Genomic DNA, 8667 nt, shown 5'->3' with positions numbered 1-8667 from the left:
TTAATTAACAGCAAATGTCTCACAAAATTGAATTTTTTCATTTCTCGACACGGTTTGTTTTTCCGCCAGATTTCGAGACCCCAAAGTTAAATATAGGTGGTGAGTCACCGCCGCTCAGTTGTGACACGATGAGAGTATGTTTTAAAGGAGTCCTGGTGTCAGGGTGAGAGACTTGATTAGTACTTGTGTTTGTGTTAAGAAGGGGTTAAGTTGGTATCAAGTCAAACAGAGGTAGTTTAACATCAGTGATCTTCTGCTCAGCTACTTTCCTGAACTGACTGGAGATCAGTTTCTGCCCTGGAGTTTGTCACAGTGCTGTTCCACAGAGTGACCATAAATTAGTTTTCTTATTCCTCCGCATTATTTCTGCCCATCCATATGTCTGTCCCATTCTCGTGAACATCTCAGGAAGACCTTCTTCCTGAGATGTTCTTCTTCTTCAAATTAGGTTCAAACATTCACTCGGGCTCAGGGAGGAACTGATTAGAATTTGGTGGTCAAAGGTCAAAGGTCAAGGTCACTGTGACCTCACAGAACACATTTTTGGCCATAACTCATGAATTCATACGCTATTTATGACTCAATTTAACTCAAATGCCCATAAGGATAAAATTAAGTGATGACATTTCATATCCAAATGGTTGAATGTCAACTTCACTATGACATCATAATGTTCTGCAAAAACACTTCTGGCTGTTATTCAGTGCTGTAACTCAGGAAGGGGAAATTGTGACCATATTTCCTGGAACTTGGCTGGTTGGAGGAGGAATACAACCACGAGGTGGTGATTCTAGTTTCCTCATATGATACCCCCATTGATTTATAGGGTAATAATCTATATCAGATATTCAGTCTCGTTATGTCTGCAGGCATCAGCAGCAGATCAGTGTTGAAGTGTCGCCTCAGTTCTTATGCCTCTCACAACTTAATGCAACAGAGGTTTTATATGTCTTTTATATAGACCATGATCGCAGCAGAAAAAACTAATGGAAAAAGGTGTGAAAATTGGCAAAGAAAGTAGAAATGAATCATGTAAATATTAAATACTAAATCTATACTTAAGTATCATGTGATCGTGTACAATACTTAATAATGTTGTGTACTGTATTGTCTTGTTCTTTTGACTGATTAACTCTCAGTTTCTGTTGCTATTTTTTCTTGAACAGACCTTCAGTTGTTTCTGTATTGGTGTTAGCTCATAACTGGTCACCTGTGGGGTATTATATGTGGAGAATACAGTAATATCCAGTAATGTCCTTGCAATAGGAACGAGATGGCTCCCCGCAAGTCTTGCATTTAACAGTGATCAATCGTGGCTCCATGATACCAGCATAGGTCGATAGGTGCAGGCAGGTGGCCGTCACCGTGTTTGCTGCAAAGAGAAATTGAGCCCTCAGACCTTTTTCTTCATTGTTTCCAACATCATTCTCTGTGGCAAGCACCATATATGGAAACATACCGAGAGGAAACCTACAAGTATTGACTCTGTGGTAGGATGACGTAAAGAAGCAAGACACCACATTTCTTTTGATAGAACTAAGCCAGCAGATTTGTCTTGTTGCAGTCTAGGCGCTGGACGAACCTCTGCATTGGACGTATATCACCCTCAAAAACATCAAAGAAGTGCGTTCCCCAATCTATCAGATTGTTTTATTAATAGAGCGCTGCAGGAATGAGTCCGAAAACTTGGAAATTAGTTTGCATTTTAGCACTTCCGATTTCCTTGCTCAGAAGTCTATGGATTTTGGTTAGATGGCTGAAATAAGATTTGTGGTTAACACAAGCTCAAGACTTTTTTGAGATTTGTTCTGTGACATAAAATACATCAGTATTTTATGTCCCCAGTTGCTTTTATGTCTGTTAAAAAAGGGCCAGTTGTTAATAAGCAGCTAAATTAAACTACAGAGGTTGACAGGGACATTAAATGTCATCACACCGACAATGAAAACATATCTACTCACTAGTCCACCTTCACAGCCTTGTTGTGTTTATAAGGAAAATTCAAAAGTAAGACCTCTTCTTTGTCAAGTTCATTTCTCCTAGACACAATTGAGCTCTACTACTACAAACTGTCAGAGGAAAGGCTTTTTTAGAAGAGCTCAGAGCTGAATCAAACTACAAGTTGGAAGTTTAGTGGTGGTGACTTTGAAGTCATGTGACCACGGTGTAGCTTGTTTGTAGCCTAATATTAGCTTTTTATTTCTGGTGATTGTATTTATGCTTCAAAATCATAAAGTGGTTTTCATTAGTGAAGATAATCCTGCTAAACTTTTGTTTATCACAGTCTTTATTTTCTGCAGTAATCCAAAAACCCATGTAAAAATCCCATTGGCCTCTTGTCAAAGGACCAGGTAGATGCTAACATCAGGGTTAGCCCAAAAAATATGTCATCCCTGCGGCGCTCTATACCATCCCAATCAAATGGTGATGATGAAGGCAACTGCAGTCCATTGAAAAAAAAATTAGGATAACAATTTTGTCCCCAGTTAGACAGCTGTCCCGAATCAACAGAAAAAGTGAGTCCATGCTACACAGCTATGCAGCACAAATACACACACAGACACACACACTCTGCAAGCACACACAAGAGTAAAAATACCAAGCCAACCCACACACACTCTGGAAAAAGCTGCTCTGGCAATTTGCCGTCGAGCCCTGCTGACATTTCTGTCTTCTCTGCAGGCCACCAGACTACAATTACAGATGGAGGCGTTTCAGCTGTTATCTGAGAGTAACATATGCATGAAGACACCAGCAGTGACTTCGAAGCACAGAAACTGAGACCAGCCTCTCAAGGCCTCTCCGAGCTGCGGGTTCTTTTCTTAGCTTCACTCTGGTGGGAATGTCAAGGATTGTACAAACTAGTGTTTTTTTTGTTCTTTCCCTTCAGCCCTGTGCAATTTGAACACAAAGTTACTCATCAGACTCTCTGCTTCTCTCTTAATGGCTGTGTTTAAAGAAGAGCTGCACCATAATTTCTCCAGAACAGACCCATGGATGACCTCTGTGACCTCTCGCCTCCTGCTGTCTCTCTTTCTGTCTCTCACTGATGCAAAACCCTGAAAAATATCTGACAGCTCTTATTTTAAATTTTCCTTTCACCATACTGTGCCACACAGTTACACACACAAAGCAAACTTTACAAATTCACACACTTGAACACATGTAAAATGTACAGTACCTCTACCAAAATAACACACACACACACACACACACACACACATACACAAAAGAGCTTTTGAAAGAAAATTTAATGTTTAACATCGCTGTGTGAATTCTCTGTGATAGTTCAGTTAAATGTCTTTATTGACACACTGTACGAGTGTGTGTGTGTGTGTGTGTGTGTGTTGGGGTGTGTTTTATGACTGTGTAGGCTATTAGCTCTGAACCCCAGTAGGTCTGTTTCTTCATCTCAACTAATTTGTGTTTTTACTGCACACTAATGGACTATTATGAATCACACACATGCAAACACACACACACATATTAAGTCACAGTAGTTATAGTGTGTCTGTGTGTGTGTGTGTGTGTATGTGTATGTCAACTTAGCAAAAGAGTTTCTTTCAAATCTTCAGTTTCAAGCGGTGAGGATAGATTAGTTTTAAGTGAATAAACGGAATGTTCTTGCAAAACTCATTCAATCAGATTTTTATGTTTCCCGAGAGGCGACAATTAGCTCACAACAAGTGCCACCACACAAGACCCAGACTACAACTGCAGCTAGAGTGAGATGTTCAACTAGGACTACACTGTACAGATTTTGGAGGAAAAAGTAAACATCGTCACCAGATAATTAGTTAGATATTCTTTAATGATTCCACTTTGATGAAAGCTTTGTCTGGAAAAGCAGCTTCACTTGAGAATGTTAGCTGAGGAGAAGCTAAACGCATTCCCTCTTTTGTTATGTGATGATGAGCATGCAAGAGGTAAACTGGGAAAGAAAGCAAATAAGATTACTTACTACCTTCAGAGTTAGATTAGAATATCAGTACTGCTCTCATGTCTTTGTGAGCCTATGAGGACTGGAACATGGGGAAAACAAACAACAGCTGCTTCTGTTCTCTCCAAAGTTTGGAAAGTTCAGAAATTAACACTTTGATCTGTTCACAATCAGAAATGAAAAAATTACAATTTATGTCATGGTTGCCAGACAGAAGAGATAAACACAGGTTTTCCTCCAACCTGAACAACCATACAGGTCTTTTTTTTTCAACCCTCCGACATGACCCATGGGAGTGTCTCCTGAAATAGCGACAGACGTACCTGACCATTGGTTGGTATAATAACTCAGTTAGATTTAGGAAAAGATGGTGATTTGGGTTAAAATAAGTAATTCCTAAACATTAGAGGGCATTTGTTGTCATGGTTACAATAATAACAACATAATGTTCCAACAACGTTGTCGAACTGTGATGGATAAAAGACACAACATAAACTGTCACTTTCACTTGGGAATCGAACACCGCTCTCCTGTGTCATATTCCTGTGTTTTGTTGACCCATCCATCCACCCCAACCTCCTCCTGACGTGGACTTTGTCGCTCTATAAACTACGTCACCGCACTTTTCCCTTTGCTCCTGTCATCATTACTACGACCACTAGATGTCGCCTAGCAACAAAACACAACTATGGGTCATAATAACCTGCCTGGACCAAAGGGTCAAAGTTTGAAGGTGATGTTGCTACATGACTGTCTGATGCTGATGAAGAGGTGTATAATTCAGCAAACCCAGAGACAAAAAGAAATTAGGTAATGTAATATTTACCTTTGTGTTGCTTGGCTGGTTGCTGTGGTTACACTGTGACGACAGCTGCCGATAGCCATCATTTTTACCCTACTGCGCTGTGGAGAGTATGTTTAAGGGAGTCAGGGGCAACCTTTTATTGTCTTAAAGCACCTTAAAAGGTTTACTGGATGTAAAGGGTTAAATAAAAGCATGTGAAGTGAAGAAATGACAGCGAGAGTTTTAACAAGAGGACCCTCGTTTTGAAGATAAATCTCTTGCTCTCTCTGTCTTTCTCTGAGCTCATTGTGAGCATGGATGTGACAAAGTTTGTACGGTTTTGAGGGATTATTTCCTTTCATTTCCCCCCTGTGGGTGTCAGGTGATTGACGCAAAGCAGAGTGTTACTTAATCCACACACGGATATGAAAATGTTCAACATGGACATAATGAAATAATAATGCAACAGAAACTATGACAAAAAATAAATTAGCACTTCATGTTTGGTGTGATGGATTATCGAGGCAGTTTTCAATCTGTGGAGGATGTTTTTCACACGTTTACTAGAATAAATGACTTTCATCTGAGGCTAGATGAAATGAAGAAATTAATCTTGATTTCTCTACATGCACAGACAACAGCAGGAAGAAAGAGGCAACAAATCTGACATCACACATCAAGCCAAATGTTGAAAAAGAGTAAATAAAATGTAATAAAACAAAAAAAGTGTTTTCCTCTCAGGTCACAGCCCAAATCTTCTCAAAGGGCTGCACGGTAAAAAAATCATTACATAAATTGTCATCAAATAATGTTAATTGCATTTTCTAATTAGTGCTAAGCTGCTATTTCACTAATTAAAACACCAGTTTAGTCAGAATTAACCTATAATTATAACATGAATGATGAGAGGCAAAAAGCTAAATGTAATTGGATTGTTTATGTTAAATGAATAAAATTATGTTTGTGTTAATCAAGGCAATGAAAAAATGACATTTGACAGTTTCTCCTGACAACATTTATTTTATAAGGACTGTTTCTTCAGGCGAACGTGATCCTACACGAAGACTGTGACAGCCAGGTTGTCATTTGGGTTCAAGGTCCAATATTTTACACTTCTCCAGTGTTTTATTTAAAGTGTCGATATCCATTAGAAGATATATTTGTGGTTTTAAGAACCAAAAACCAATCTTGATATAGTTTTACATCTCCTCTCTCAGGCTTCTCTCTGGAGCTCAGACCAAATCTAGCAAGGATGGATGGTGGGGACAGGTGGGCGGGACTTGGGGCATGGCTGAGAGCAGTGACTGCTTTGTTGTGACATCACAAAGTTACAGAAGTGCTGACATCATGCTTTAAGACTCAGTTTCTGAATACAGGCTGTGTGCATTTCTCTGTGGACTGAGGCTTTGATACTTTCACAGTATTATTATAGAACCTAGACCTGCTTTATGATCAAAAAAGACGTAGAAATCTTACTTTATACAATATGGGACCTTTAATTAACCCCAAAAACAAGTTGTAAATGGTTAAGGCAAAAGTTTATGAGTAGAGGTTAGATTAGGAAAAGCCTCCTGGGAATAGATGAATGACTAAGTATATATATTGCTGTCACAAGACAGCAGTGAGTGTGTGTGTGTAGAGTGTTAGTAGATGCTGTTCCAAGTCATGTTTCAACATGGAACAAAAGGCCAATGAACTGAGACTGAAAGTATGTCACCAGGACCAAAATAACACACAACAAACCACAATGTCTGTTTGAAAACGTGGAGAAAATGTAGGCAGTGAGATGACGGTTTGATACAGAAGTCGTCCACACAGGAGGAGTGAAATGTTCATCCAGTCTCATACTGCAGCCACAGTCCATCAGTGAGACCTCACAACCTTTACCACATGACCAGTTCAGTCACATCTCCTCACTCAGCGCGTGATCTCTTCAGCCTGCTCGACCGCTCCTAGGCTGGATGATGTTTAGACTCTCAGTAAGCTTATGGAAAGATCATGATCTGGTTTATTACAGAGAAAACTGAGAAGGGGCTGCTTCTGTGTCTACAGGAGTGAAAAAATATACTCTGTGAGTGTGTGTGTGTGTGTGTGTGTGTGAGAGTGTGTGTGTGTGTGAGTGTCTGTGTGTGTGTATTTGCGTCGTGAGTTCTAGAAGCTCTCTCTTGTCTCCCTCTTGACGGTCTAAACTTGTCAGCGCCTGCACTTTGGCGATGAAAGTCTTTGCTAAAACAAACACCAACTGTGAACTATTTCTATGTCTGGAACCCGTGCTGCCTGGTAGTTGAAGGTAAACACATTGTGGGTGTTTTGCACAAGGAACAAATAGCTGATTTCTCTGCGCTGGGCCTTTTTTCGTCTTGGCAACAGAGAAGCAGACATCTATTTTGTCTGGGGAAGTGGCAGGCACCAGCACTGTCACAATCAGTGAGTGTCACTGAATCAACTACCCCTGTTTCCATTAAAAACACTAGCCACTAATAGCCCCCATCTGTGCCAGCTAACCTGGCCAGGAAGCCCACAGGGGATCAGTGTGTGTGCAAGTGTGAAAATGGTTGCCTTTTTGTCCCTGGGACTAGAGAGTAACAGCACTGCCACCTTCAGGGACCTTTTCCATTACAGCTAATAGGGCAGGATAGATGCTGGTTAATGAGCCCTTGGACAGGCGTAGATCACCGGCCTTTACCCAGAGAACCCTTTGTTTTCATCAATGCTAACTGTTGAGGAAACTGACATCGTGGCACAGATTTCACTTAAAGCAGAAGCTATTAGTTTGGGAACATGCTATGGAGATACCATAAATTGCCACATTTATTGTGCAGTTTTATTTTAGATGAGTATTTAATGTTAATCTGACTTATTTAATGTGTGAGGCCGCAATGATGAAGTTTCCTCAACTTTCAATTGGCAAATAATGTTTTTTATGACTAATAATGCTGGAGATTATATCAGCAATGGGAAGTGAATATTGGAAAGGCCTACCACTTACAATAAGGGGGTGTCACATCCCACATATCCCACCCTTCAGACACATCTCAGACATTGGCTTCAATCAACCAAATCTGTGATCATTTTAACTCACTATGCAGCAAATGTGTCTATTTTTACTTCTGTACTTGTTATTTGAAGTAGTGCATTGTGACTTGTTTTTTGTTTAATGTTACCTGCCTAGGGACAATGGATGTAAATTAGCATTTCTGCTAAATGTTTACATCATGTATTTTGTTCTAAAAAAGATATCTCATATCTCTACAGCAGGGGTACGTCCTGGTATTAACGTCATAAACATGTATCATTAGCAGAAGCTTTTTATCTGATGATGATATCAGAATTATGACTTGAAGCAGACAGCTGTGCCATGAAAACAGCCTTTATACTCACAGGTTTCATTGTGTTTTTCCAGTGAGTCATAGAAATATTTGTTTCAGGACACGGCCTTTGTGTTTGAGAAAACACTGCTGAAGGACAAATGGAGAAATATTTCTAAAATGCATTGTTTTTTTTAAATATGTTGTGCATCAGAAAGAGTTGGAATTGTTTTCTGTTTACGCTCCATTTGTCCTTGAGGACTTTTTCCCTCTGTGTAAAGTTTCTTTGTTTTGAAATTTTATAATTTTTTGAACTTGTTCGCCCTCAAAAACTTTACCTCTGTGGTCTTAAAATATGAATAAGTATTGAAATGCAGCCTGTATAAGTTAGGTGACTAGGCGCCTGTCTTGTTTTATTAACTTTGGCACTTTGTCTGTTGTGTGCACTTTAGCTGCTTAAACAGTGTAGGAATTAATGTGAAATATGCAAAAATACATTATTTGTACAGCTATTGAAGCCACAATCACACCTGAAATATAAGAGCTGTAAAATCATCAGTTATCAGGTAAGAACACAGTCAATTTTTGCTTTTTACATGCCACACTTTGTCAGCCGGGAATTTCATGGTTACTCC

Source organism: Trachinotus anak, unplaced genomic scaffold (assembly GCF_046630095.1).
Source record: "Trachinotus anak isolate AG129_WGS33_773 ecotype Australia unplaced genomic scaffold, CSIRO_AGI_Tana_v1 ptg000007l, whole genome shotgun sequence".
Classification (NCBI taxonomy): domain Eukaryota; kingdom Metazoa; phylum Chordata; class Actinopteri; order Carangiformes; family Carangidae; genus Trachinotus; species Trachinotus anak.
Note: the sequence above shows the minus strand (reverse complement) of the source record.